Source organism: Phalacrocorax carbo, chromosome 1 (assembly GCF_963921805.1).
Source record: "Phalacrocorax carbo chromosome 1, bPhaCar2.1, whole genome shotgun sequence".
NCBI classification, from domain to species: Eukaryota; Metazoa; Chordata; class Aves; order Suliformes; family Phalacrocoracidae; genus Phalacrocorax; species Phalacrocorax carbo.
In genome coordinates, this window is record NC_087513.1 from 65824304 (window position 1) to 65839073 (window position 14770).

Sequence of the window (14770 nt, forward strand, 5' to 3'; positions counted from 1 at the left end):
CTGTGTAATAATGTGGGTTCTCATCTCATTTTTCATCAGGAAAGTTTTCTATTTAACCATTTTTCAGACTCTCAAACCTATGTCAGAACAAACCTTGAAAAACTTTTAAACGAAAAGGGTTCCTCTAACAGATTGGTTTGTAAAATACTGAAATGTGTTAAATTCAAAACTTAACTGTATCTCTAAATAATTTTATATTACTTTTAATGAAATGGTAGCTTTATGCATGTCTATTTTTACTGGTGAAATGGATGGTTAGCAAAATATCTGGAATATGATTTTACTAGTTTATTTTACTTTTCAAATCATGATGGGCAATTGCTCTTCAGTACTGAAATATCTTCTCAGTCATTATTCCACTTGTATTTTAATGAAGCAGCTTGACACTAGCAAAACAGACAACACATAAGGAGATGCTTCACCATATACTGTATTACTGAAATACTAGAAAAGCACCTAAAATAATAAATGCAATCATTATAAAATGAAAGATGATACAAAATTAAAATTTGGATAATCCCAAAGGACATATTGGGTACTCAGGTACAAATGACTTTGGAAAGCTATTTTGCAGGGAGGACAAAACTATTTTATTTAGGTTCCATTTAAAATAGAAGTAATTTTAGGAGTTCACTATTTCCTGCAGAACAGAAATTATGAGTTTTGATGTATTTAATCAAAACATGATCTCATCAAAATATAACCCCCTTTTTTTCCTCTAAATTTTTTTTAAGTATTCCCATCAGGATATACCTTAATTAGGTCTTGACTGAGTGGATATAGCTACACTGTCTACTGACTCAGTCTTGATTCACTTACGGAAGTAGGTGTCATTTCAGTCTAAAATAGAAACCTTTCCCCTTAGCTCAAACAAAACTGGACCCTTGGAGGGCTGTAGAAGTGTTAGCTAATTAGATTTTTATTGGATTTCATTTTTAAATGTCTTTGCATGTCTGAATGCTGTTTGAAATGCAACAGGGGGAAAAGGAAATAAATGAGTTAGGAATCTCATACTGTGGTGTTTCTAATTTGGATGCAGCCAGGGTGAACGGCACATGTCACATGAAAGCTTTCGTATACCGTAGCCTAATGGTAATGCTGAGGACCTATTCATTGACCAGAAATTTTGGGAAATTTAATCTGAACAAAACCTCCGAAGTTTTTATGGGTTCCTCAAAGCACTTTGAATCATATATGTTTAAAAATAAAGCACTAAAACAGTATGTTTTGGGGGGTTATCAACAAATGCATACTGCCAAGAATTTGTAGCTTTTTCTGTATGGAAACAATTTCTTCATAGAAAATGTATAGTTTCATATGTAATAGCTGGTCTATTATTAGATCATAAATTGACCCTTTCAGAGGGAGCTAGTGTCCTTCACTGGTCCTATAACCCAAACCTAAGACTTGCTTTCCAAAGTCTTGGAAACTGTATTTGGGCCAGCAGCATATGATCAGAAAAGGGGCAGGCAAAGTCATGAAGAGATAGAAGTTACTGGAGGTAAATGCAAGTGTAAAGTGAAAACATTTTTGAGGATGCCTCTGTGAGAAGTATTTCCTTTCTCAGTAACAGACAGAATTCAATTATCCCTTGGCCAACTTACTGGAAGTAGGTTAATTTCTTCAGGAAAATGTTCACATATCTGACCTTTAAAAAATTGTAAAATATATGGTCATTTATAATTGGAAGGTAGAAGACTTACAATTGGTTATTTCAGCAAAATACCTGGAAAAAGTCCAAAAGATGAGGGAAACAAGAAAGCTGAAGAAAGTAATTAGAGGAAGTTATGATGTTTCGAGCTACAATGAAACAGATTTGTCTGAAATCTGGAGAAAGCAGCAAAGGGCTTTAAATCAAACCTGGTGGTAAAGAAATGCTTGTCTGATCTGAGGCAAGTGGAGCAAGCCTTTGGACTTCTGCTTCCCTGGTGAAGGAGGAATATGGTTTAGCTGAGGACTAAAATACCTCAGTCAAGGGAATAACAGTACCCATATCCTGCCATTAAGTATACAAGATGAACATGACACACCACCATTTGCTCTTCTGCATAGATTCCAGCAGTAAAACACTATTGATATGAGGCCTTAGTATCTGGAAAGAGGATGGCTTTCAGTGTAGTTTTTATATAGTGCAAGCTTACAATAAGATTTTAAAAGGTTAACTATTTCTATTTGAACCTGTAAGTGGACAACAAGGAGGGAAAAGGGTGCCTGAATACTATGCCTGGTATATTTGAAGGGGACTCCAGAGAAAAGATACATATTATTTACGTTCAGTGGCATATGTCACCTTACAAAATGGAAAACCGCCAACAAAGAGGAAATATTAATGTCTCGGAATGTGGCTAGAATATTAAACAGTAAATGCTACTATTAAACTCTGCAGAAACCAGATCACAAAAGCTTTACAAAGACAGTACTAACAGAATGTAACACATTTTGTTTCAAGAAGCTTAAATCTAAAGCTAAAAATGGGAAAATTCAGCCTCGATCTCATGCTTCCTTGGAGCCCTCAAGCTTGCAAGCAAGAATAAGCAAATACATAAACCTCAAAAGCAGCAGCATGGCTTGTTCCCCCTGATGCATATTCCCCAGTTCAAACAATATCTTCCCTCAGGTAGTTCAGTGGGCAGCAATCAAGGCCATCTAGTTTTACTGACTTTGTGATTCTTGCACAAACACTAATGTAGATTCAGGGCTAACCAAAAAGCAGTGATCTCAGACTGCAGTCTTTTCCACAGGACATATTAATACATTCATAGCTGGCTGCCTGTTTTTAGTCTGTCATAAGAATGCACCACATACAAACCTTGTATTCCCTTGGCAAATCTGATTTAAACTGGCAAAAGAATTCAGAATTTATTATAGACAACAGATATGTATGCTTGGAGACACAGAGAATAGGAAACTAGGCTGAAAAAGAACAAATCAAAAACTGCAATAAAAGTCTACCTTTTAAGTTGGAAAATTCTCAATGTCTGGTGTTATTCATGATGAAGTAAGGTTTTAGGTTTTTTTCCCTGATTCTTTAATGCAACTATGAAACAGTTCCCCAAAGTGCTTTGTTTTCTTCTTCTTGTTGATCATTTTCTGACACCACCTCTTCTTGTCCTCCTTAAGCGAACAAAAGCTATAACCCCTTCTATCAGCCATAGAAGCCTCATCTTGTAACCTCTGCAAATCTCTGTCTGATTGCAATTGATAAACACAACTCTTCATTATCTTCCCCTTTGATCTCTGCTAAATAGATTACAAGTAACAGTATGTCCTTTAACAGCTATTTTCTCTACTCTATTCTTCCTCTGTAATGGTATAGCAGCACTGCCTGCCTTATGCAGCAATTCCTACTGAATGTATATTATGATTTTTTTTAGTATTCAGAGATTTTATTTCCTACTTGGTTGTACTCCAGCACTCTTGGTTACCTGGGTCTTAGTAATTAAATGTGGTCTACAGCTGGCATTTTAAAAGTAATACCACTGGCACTGTCTGCAGAGCAAATTTACACGGAAACAGGATATTTTCATCACAATGTCTTGTCTCAGTTTTGACCAGAGTTCCTGTCAATGTGTCTCCCAAATGCTCTCCCAGCTCATACAACACTGGGTGATAGACAGTAGATCTCCAGTGTTATACTGAGTTTTGCAACCTGTAAGTAGTAAGTATGGTTCACTGCATTTTAGATGCTTTCGTAGCAGAGGTTGCTATTACATGCACCACTTCTGGCTATGGGGAATAGACCTCAGTCAGAACTAAGTACATTTGATTGTTTTCTTTATTATTTTTTTTTCTCTGCATAGCCAGATTGCTGTTTTTTCTAGGGCTCTGTAGCACATTGGCATGGATGGCAGGTGCTGCTTCTGGCATAGCTCCTGCATAAGTCTTATCAAACACTTCCATTTTGTGGCCAGCTGGCCCATGGAAATAGGTTTTAGTTTTCCATGCTTTCATTACTGTACCTTGATGCTACACACAGAACCCTGCTAGTGGCCTTCCTAGCAAACTTTTTGTTATTGTTACCTGAATTCCTGCAGCAGTCATTCACAGAGTTAACTTGAGTTTCCTGTGTTAGTAAAGCATAATTTGGTCTTTGTTTCTTTCTGTCTCAAAAGTGCATAACGTACCTTGCCTGTAATGAAGGATTTCTGTTTCCCCAGTTGTCTTTAGCTGTCAGAGGAAGATTGTCAGGAAAAGATCCTGCAGGTACAGAACTGCACTGTGTTGTGCTCCTTTAGAGAGATAAAAGCAGAACAGTACAAGTTCACTGGACTGTTTTTTCTGATGGCTAACAGCAAATGTGCCACTGCCAACACTAAAATCAAGACCACAGTCTAAAGCCTGGCTGCTGCCAAAATCTTTGTTTGTGGTTCCAGCATTTTAACTGTCCTTTTTGGCCTGCACTGGAGTAAGTACTCCTGAATTGATATTCATGAAATGTAGTTATACCCTCTTCTTCCAAGTTCCCCAAGAAATGCCTAAAGCTTCTCTTTCTGTGAGCTTAGTTCCCCCCAGTTTTTTACAATTGTGTGAAAATAAATGCTAGGGAGATTTCATTGCCACCTTCACAAATAGCAGCTATCAGCATTTATCCCCTCTTTTTCTTGCTCCACTGTTCTCTGAAACTCAGGGAATTTACCTGGCTTCTGCCTTTCAGAGCTGGGTAGGCAGGTTGAGTTTGTTCATTGTCAGGAGCCTCTCTGGCTCTGGTTCATGCTACCCGCTGGCAAGCACAGGACAAGTTCAGTTCAGGAAACTCCATCTCCTTGCCTGTTTTCTGATGCAATTTTTCATTTGGGAACTAAATGTAGATCTATTTTCAGCTAGAACTTTATCATGATTTAAAGCTATTCTCAAGTCATACCACTCCTAATTGCTCTAGGGAATGCACACACCCAAATGAATTGAACTTTACTGAATCATTCCTTGATCATTCAGATCAACTGAATGAAGATTTACTGAATAATTCCAGATCATTCAGCTGAAATTCAGAGGCCTGGATTCTTGCTGCACTACTGCGTACATGACAGGGACGTAGCTTTAAGTTCACCGTTTCTCTGCCAAACCCAGGTTTTTGTTTTCTTTCTGAAATTCTCACTTGACATGTTCAATCTTCAGGTTAAACTAATAGATGCAGCTCATGCCCACCACAGAGTGGAGGGGGAACCATTTTTTTTCCATTATCAACTGAGACATGTTTACATGTTGCAGTTGTTAAGGAAACCACTCTGCATGCTATTATGTTGGCTGTGAGTTTGGAAAAAAAGAATTATTTTCTTCTTATCTTAATATGAACACTATTTTTTGCATGCATCCTCAAAACTAGATGTAGGTGGTCTCATGCTTATTCCCATTTTCACCATATAGTGTTTGGAATCCTTAAAAATTAAGTCCATAAGCAGATTTTACAGTGGAAAAGTTTATTACAGCTATAAAAGTTACAAGTAGAGTCCATCAACTCAAATTTACACCCCTGCTGGAAAATAAATACTCAGCCTCTTCACTGTGCTCCTCATTTTGTAACTCTTCAGGGAATATATGTGCCTTGTCTTCCCTTTTTATGTATAGAAAATTGTCCTATGACAGTCTATTATATTGTACTAACAAGAAACACATCCAACTATCTACACCATTAAATAGTGTCCAGTAAGTCTTTGTTTCTGAGTAAGATGTGTTTTTGTTCATCTCTGAAGAAGCATTTCATTCACTCCTTGTTTCTGCCAGTATCTGATATTTAGTGCATCTGTATAGTCCTCACTTTACTTGTAGAGTCTACTTCTTCAGGAAATATGCCATCACACTAACCTACATGCAGCATAATGCAGCACCTTCGTTTCCCATGCACGCAATTCTGCTTAGCTTTACAAATCCTTCCTCCTCACTTCCCACCCCCATGTTCTCAGGCACCAGCACCTGCCTCTCCACGCGCTGCCTCCTGTGCCGTCGGCAGTTCACCACACCGACAGGGACCCCCTCTTCTACGCGCTTTTCCTGCAGTGACGCTTCTAAATGCAGCTGAACTCCTTCTGAAGACATGTCTTAGACCACTTGACTGGGACCAGTGTGTTGTTCAGACCTCAGTCACTGTGCTCTTCACCTGGGGCCCTTTTGCCACATCCGGCTGGTTTCTTTCCAAGCATCGGCACATTTTCTTTGTGAATTCAAATGACTTGACTGTCACTTTGATTCAACATAGCAACAATTCTGTCTGATAGCCAGCGTCTAACAGCTTCTCTCTAGCTGTATCACAGCCTCAAAAAGTGAACTTTAACATCAGAAAAGTTTTCAGAAAAACAAGTATCAGAATATTTTGAAGGATACCAGAATACCAGACAGTTGATTTCTGATATGTTTAATTTTATTTGCATGAAGTATTAATATATGTTTATTTGTTTTAAAAAAATCAGACTTACATATTCTGTAGGTTAATTACAACTTTCTGCTTTACTTCATGGAGGAAATCTTTACATCATTGGAAATGGCATACTTCAAACTAGAAAGCCAGAAACTCACCTTTTATTTTCCATATCTTCTATAAATTTGTGCACAAATATTGTTATAGTCTCTAAATATAAACTGAAAAGCATCCTGTTCTTCATTAAATCATCACTTTCCAAAATGATAGCTATTTAACATGTGGGTTTTTTCTTTTAAAATTTCTTTCTCATGTAAAGTTTTATACTTTGCAGGTTTTTCAGCCATTGTAAAAAAAAAAATAGCAACCCTTCTTAAAGAAGGATTGACAGAACAATCTTGTTTTTGTACAGAGTCATAAGCAATAATTTCCACCATCTCTAACGGAAACGCAGCACTGTAAAAATTGAGATTATAACTGAGAAATTAAAAACCTGGACCCTGTAATATGCTGTCCCAGAACTCCTTAAATTCTAAGTAGGAAACAGACAACTTCTTAAAATGTTAATTTTTAGCTCTGTTTTTTCTCAGTCTAGCAGTGGACAGACACTGTGATTTATGAAGACTTTTTGAAAAAGTCATTTCATTACTTCTGTCATACAGATTTCAAGACAGTCTGGCTCTGGAATTATTTTCATGGACTTATCTGCTGTTAAAAATTATAACAATAAAAGAGCTTCTTCAATTTCTTTGGAGTGAAACATCTTTTATCTCCTGAAAATAGCTGAAATATCCAACAGGAAGGGTAGGAAAATAACTAGCATGTTGAGTGAAATTAAAACAATTGGAAAGCAATTCACACTAAATTATTGGTTATATTGAACTTTTGTTTCTTTCATCTCTGGAAAAAAAAATCAAAGTGCCTCATAACTTTCCAAGGTACCTCTGGCATTGTGTATTTCATTATCATGCTATCGTTCCATTCATAATAGCTGCCTCCTTTTCCTCCCCAGAGCCTCAGGGAGGATTTATGTTTGGGGAGCTGTGAAGTATAATATAACCATATCAGTCCCTTACACGTGGTGCAGAAAGGAAGGGCTCACTGGCAGGGAGCAGGTTGTGCTCCATTGTGCCTGCTCGTCGCTGTGCCACGGTGCTTAGGTGATGGCTGTGGCCAGGCTCTGGAGCACAGCTGTATGCAGCAGTGAACCAGGGGCCCCAGGGGTCCCTGCACCCAAAAGTCCTCCTGTATTTCCCTTCACCAGGCGGCAAAGGCATCTGCTGCAAGCAGCTATGTAATTCTGGATCCGTTCTGCCTCAGAGTTGAGTGAAGTTTAATAACCACTCCTGAATGTTTGATGACTCACTGAAAATGAGCTGATGTTTTTCCTTCTTTGGGTGTGAGATGCGTATCATGTAATTGGCATTAATTGGTCACCTTTGCAGAGATGTCAGGACCTCAGTAGGCAGGCAGATATATGCTGCTATACCCTTAAGGGTTGTTCCCTTCAACTTAGATCTGAAATACACCAAGATTGCTATGAAAAACCCTTCTGCTGTCCTTGAAGCACTTCTCCTAAGGTCAAACATAATACTTGCCTCGAGGCTACAGAAGATTGAATGTTGCTTGTGCCTTTAAAGGGACTGAGTATCAGTCAAGGTTTCTAAAAAGGCAGTGACACATTTCACAGGAGAGATTGTAAACCAGTTTTTATTACCCGTTATAATTACCAAGCAGTAACCCAACTGAAGAGTCTCAGTTAGCAAATAAAGTTATTTTTAATCTCAGAGAATGATGCATAGTCTTTTGTTAACCAAGCAACTCTTCATCCTGCCCTGGTGAGCTTCAGAGATTTTTTTTAGGGGAAAATCTCCTGTCATAGTAAAGGTGTACAGTTTTGTGCATGGTATAGGAGAGTTGTTCTCTCCCACGGGGAAGTCCTGATAGACAAGCTCTGTCCACCTGCTCTGAACAGAGAGACCTGACACAATTCATCCCTAAACAGGACAGCAGGGCACAGGATGAATTTAAGGACTTTAATGGCTTAAGGCATGGTACATAGGCCATAGAGAGGCACATTTCTGGAGAAGTAAATATGTAGTTAGTATTAGAGCTGGCAACCAGCTACTACCTGTTTGTGGGGTTGATTATAAGTGACGGCTCTCTCGTTTATAATGTGTAATTTAAATGAATTCCAGCAAAACAACTTTCAATTCAGTAACGGGCAGGAAGAAATAATATTTTCACCAATGAAACCATATTCTTTTAAGCCAGATTATTAAGACAACATGACCTCCATATACTTTGAACCATCCACATACGCACTATCTTGATGATTATTCATGGAAGTACTCTCTACTTTCTCATTTTTCATTTCTATTGCTAGTTTATATACTTCTTGCAACCACTTTGCCACTGTATTTTTTACTATATTTTGTATGACTGGCCACTCTTGCAGATACTGTTAGAATCTAGTCAGGTCCCTCTGAAGGAGAATATATGGCAGACATAGGAAATTGCCACATTCACCTCAACTGTTATTAGGAGATTAAACTATTTTAAGGAACAGCAAATGCTGAAAAACTTCAGATCACGACATTTAGGAGTACTTTCAGTTGGAAAATTAATTCTACATTAAGTATTGCACAGTTGTTGAGCCAAAAGACTAAAAAGATCAGTCTGTTTCAGTATTGTCCTCCTTAGAAGTCTTCCTTTTTCCAACAAATCTATACTCCTCCTCACTATTTGAAGGTACTGTAGCTAAAAGTGTTCCATCATAGATATGTGAGCAGGGACAGGCATTATCAAACCGATTTTACAAATGAATAACCTCAAACATGAAGTGTCTAAAATACACTGCAATCAAAGCTGAGAAAATTACCTGGTTCTCATAATAACCAATTTAATGTCATACCCATTGAACCATACTGCTTCTTTGAGACACTAGTGAATCAGAGTGCTTAAGGTGCTCCTGTAATTATACATTCACCTGTTTTCATATGAAATGCTTTGTTTGGTAATCATACAAAGGATGATGAGTCTGTTGCAGCATCCATTTGGATGTTTCTGTCAGTTTTGTGTCATTGAAACTTCATGTAGTAATAAGGGCATTTAAAGCAACCATGAAGTTACATGTTTTTGTTTCAGAGAATACAGTGCAGGTTGATATTTTTCCCATTTTAATACTTATATATCAAAGTAATTTTCTTCTCTCAGCAATGATAATTATTTTTAAAGGTATATTTTTGGAAAATAACAAGCACTTACTATAACCCATTTCAAGCCTAAAAACATTCATTAATTACGCTTGCAAGAATGGAAAAAAAATCTTTTACAAAGATAAAGATAACTTGCAGAAACACAAGGCACTTCTGTGTCTCTTTATTATTGCTCTTGGTAATTTTACTGTGCAAGTACCTAAAGACTCAGAGTATAATAGACAGAAAACAAAGAGAGCAAGAGGAGTAATGGAAGGGACAGAGGGAAAAAAATCATAGAATCATAGAATCATAAAGGTTGGAAAAGACTTCTAAGATCATCAAGTCCAACCATCAACCCAACACCACCATGCCTCGTAAACCATGTCCCAAAGTGCCACATCTACACATCTTTTAAATACCTCCAGGGATGGTGACTCCACCACCTCTCTGGGCAGCCTGTTCCAAAAGAAGCAATTGAATTAATAAGAAGACTCAAGCTACAGCATTCCCATGACTAGTGATTTGATATAATGTAGAAAGTCAAGTATCAGAGTATTCACACAAGTTAGTTCTTCTCAAGAGTTTAATCTTCATGACAAGTGTTCCTACCTCAAGGTTAACTCACAGGAAGACAGAGGAAGTTGTTTTCCCCATCATTTATGCAGGTAAGAAGCCCCTAAAACATTAGTAGACGGTGTTTTTTCTTTCTTTATCATTATAATTTAATCAGAATTAGGAAAAAGCATGTAATACACCAGATGTTAATCAAGTCCTCTGTGGTGAAAGAAGACAGTAGAGAAATGCATGCTTGAAAAATACATAAATACACTTTCCTTATTATTTAAAATGACAGACAAGTATTTTATCTTGATCTGAGTTTTGCCAGAAGATGAAAGTTGTGCAGAACATATACTCTCTGGATTTGGAGCTCCCTAGGAAGTTTGCTTTGCTTTTCTTGACAGCTGCTTGATACCTGCAGAGTTAACCACATTTTAATGCAATTCACAGAGTCATGTATGTCGTAGAAAGCTCAAAAATTAATTAAGAAAACATCTAAAATACAAATTAGATTAAAAAATTAATATATTAATTGATGCATTGTTGCTTTAAATTATGAAAAAAAAAAAACAGTGTCATGAGACCCTGCATATTCCTGGTTTCAAAGACAAACTGACATTTTTTCCTCCTCCACTTCTTTCTTTTTTAAATGAAGCAAGTTACTTGTGAAAGTGTTCTGGTTGATGGAACTCTGCCAGCCTATTTTATTATAACACATTTTTATTCACAGAGAAAGAAAAGGTTATTGCACATGTCATATCTTTATTATACTTGACAAGCTGTAAAGCATGTATCCTAAAAGGAAACAGAAAGTGATCTATCAGATTACCTTTCCATTATCCACAACAAGAGCTGAGATTCTGGATGGCAAAACAGTGCTGAGTGGACCCTGAGTGGTAAATGGTTATTTTGTGCATTTAATTCCCAGGAAAAAGAATGTTAAATACACAGATCCACAGGAAAACTTGGAGACTGATGTAAGTGGTGTCCTCATCAGTGGGGAAAGCTGATCACACCACCGTTGGACTCGCTTACCCAACTTGAACTGCAGAGGAACTCTACAAAATTAAGCAAATCCTTGTTACTCTGACCAAAGACTTTATCCATATGTAATGTGGCTGTGCACAGTTTTGACAAAAACTGTGAAAAAAACCCAGTTTGAAATCCCTTTCCTAAAATATGTAAATGGAAAAATGTTTTCAATTTTAAAAGGATTTCCAATTAGTAATGTGTATGTGTTTATGCAACAGTATAGCAAAGACCTAATTTGATTAGGAACTCTGAATATTACAATAATATTAGTACTTTCTGTATACTAAACTCAGGAAAAATTACTTTTATCTACCCGTGAAATTTGTTCACTTACAGAGCAGACTAGGCCTATTTTTTAAACTTTGATGGTAATTGGCAGGAAAGAGTTTAATTCAGATACTGCAGGGTAAATATAATCTCCATGCATATTCATCCTATGCCATGAAAAGATAAAGTCATGCAGATACCAAGTAAACTCATAAATTAAAAATTACCAATATGCAAATTGTTCAGGACACTGGGGTCTGTCTTTATCTTCAGAAGGATTTTTATTGGGTCTCAAAATTTTACTTCTACATACACCCACAAAATACAATGAATAGTTTTATATTGCAATATTTTAATACTGGATCAGGATAAATTAGTAAAAACTATGAGGTAAAAAAAGTTATTTGATCTGAATTTGCGGAAAACAAGTGATTTTTAAAAACAAAAAATTGACAGCAAAGATAAGCAAGCATGCTGTGTAGTTTTAGAATTGACAGACACCCAAAATAAAGGAAATAAAGTCTGGATTTTCACAATATTTCATCTGTGCAGTAGAACATTTTATTAGCTGAGTTTTATGGTCCTGTTTGCAATGAGCAGGAACGGCACAGTGTCCAGATTAGCAGGCATCAGTGCTACCATAAACCATTTTAAAACAAGACAATTCTTCAAGGAAACACTAAACTTGCCAGTGTTCCACCTTCTAAATAACAGTTTGTATTAATTTTAATGCCACAGGAAGAGGTCTTAAAAGCAGGTATTTCTGCATGAAGAATCATATTTAAACTAATACATTCAGAATAGAATTCAGAGATAAAATCTATAGCCCTGTTATGTGAACAAGCCAGACTGTAATGATCTCTTTTGTACTAAAATGAAATAGAAAAGAATTAGATAATTTTGTGATTTGTTTTGTTTGTCTTGGCAACAGGGCACCCTGGCACATCACCAGGAAAAGAGACTCATAAATATGCAAGATTTTAAATAAAAAATGGGAACACATATGTCGTGTATAGATTGAAAGCACTGCAGGAAGTTTCAGGAAACTTCTGCACCAATACCTGTATCATTATGTGAACCTGTTATTGTAGGATCCTGAAAAAGCAGGGTACTCATTTTGATCACGCTTATTTGTACAGTTCCATTGATTTCATTGTAAATGTTTATTAACAGACAATAAAAAGTGGTACAATGAAGTCTCAAGCCAGGATCCACAAACTCAGTGCAAATCACACATTAAGACATGATACATGGTGACAGGAGGCAGGCCCTAGAACGATAAAAATGCTGAAGGAAAAAACACAGTTTTCTTCCTGTCCTTTTGCATTCACTGAAGGGCCATTCACAGAAATTTTATGTGAAAGATCAAAATAGAATTAGTTAACGATTCCTTCTCCTCAAAGAACACAAGGGGCAAAATTTATAAACATATTTAAAATGCTTTTCTTTGTGACAACTGGTTCATTTTGGAAACTAGGATTATTCCTTAGGAACTTTTTACCTGGAATTGGCTTCAAAAAATCAAAGAGAAAGAGAATTTTGTGCCTTTGAATCATTCATTTGGTCAGCGTTAATCTTCTGGCTTTTTCAATGTGCTATGAAGTCTTCAAACACTTTTGAATGCTGCATCTACAGCATCTGAGGGACTGGACCTGTCAACCCTTTTCAATCACATAACTGTCAAATGGACCTTGGGCACTGTTGTTCTTGGCTCTTGGATATTTATTTGCATGTGAAAGGACAAACTAGGCTTCTGTATACGCAAGACTCTGCACACTATAATTTATAGATGCACATTTACATTTGCAAACCAGACACCAGTATTGAGCAAATGGATGACCTTGAGTACCAGTAGCTTCATCTTCTACCTGCTGGTTTCCACCACATTTTTTTTTAACCTGATGAATGTAACTATATATAGTTATGTTCACATTCTTAAAGATCTCTTACTCCTATTTCTACTTATGGAATAAGTGGAGGTTTGATGGACCATAAGACCCTTCCGTGTGAGGAACCAAGCTGTGTTCCTGTAGAATGTCAACTCCTCCGACCAGCAGAGAAGCAAAGGGGTGGCTGATTAGATGGAAATTGCCTCTTTTTCAGGTGGTGGGAACGCATGTTGAAAATTCTTACCTGATTGGCCTATTTTGGCTGATGCTCATGACCTCCAGTAGCAATGTCACTGTATCTATACCCAGGGACTGTGATCTCTTTCTCCATCTACTGTTTTTTTTTCTGCTACTTTAATCCACTGGACGTATATGAATATACCCTACAAGTCCCCAGCAGATGTCAACTGGCTGTAGCCAACTGAGTTCCAATGAGTTAAACCTGTTGATCCTTCCCCTTTGCTTACCCATGTAGCAGCATAGACTCCAAAAATCCTGACAGCCACAAATCTGGAAGCTGAGCAAAGTACACAGATTTTATTCTAATGTCTGTGACAAGGAAGACCTTTCAGTAATGCCACTGTAGGTAATTTTATACCAGCTTTGTGCTGACACAAATGACTACCTGTAGTGCTTGATGGGAGAGAATTTGGTTGGACCTGGCAAGTCTTTCATCTCTCCCTTTATTCTCGTTGGGGATAGAAGCTGTGAATGTTTTTCCAATTTCACAGAGAGTGCACTTAACCTGCCATAATAAAAATATTTATATTACCGGTAACCTGAGGGGTTACCTCAGGTTAACGTAGTTAACCTTCATGTGCAAGTAAGCATCACTCATTTGTGGCAATATTTTGGAAAATGTGCATGGTAACCACAGTGCTAATGGATCGCAATTGTCCTTAATCATTTGTTGATTTTCAAATTCTGTTACTGCATTGCTTCACCTAGATCACTGATGTTTTCTGTAGGCACATCTTGGTTCAGGTGTTTGAAGGGTTAGTGGCTGGAGAAGTTTGTGTTCTGCCAAAGCTGCATGGGATGGTTGCCTGGTAACAATATCTGTGGTGTAAAAAATATTGCATCAGGCATATGCTGGATTTTTAGGGGACAGCGAAGATTTATAGAGAAGATCTATTTTATTTAAGGAGCCTAGAAGATCTAGACGTACTGTTACCTGAGAGACATAGCTGAAAAGGAAATGCTGTGAAACCAATATATCATTGGAGACTGCCTTCAGTAAACCACTGCAGAATTAAATTAACTTCCATTTTAACACTCTAGATAGCTGCCATGGGAAAATAACCTGCTTCCAGATGCTTGCTGGGAGTCCCATGCCAGCAAGGAAGCCAAGTACTTTGGAGAGCAGTTAGGCATAAGGTCCTTTGCGTTTTGGTCTTGGGGGGCTTCCAGTATGTTTAAACATCAACCAGCTAGACCATATTGTGCCACCTGCAGCTGTAACACTCATCAGT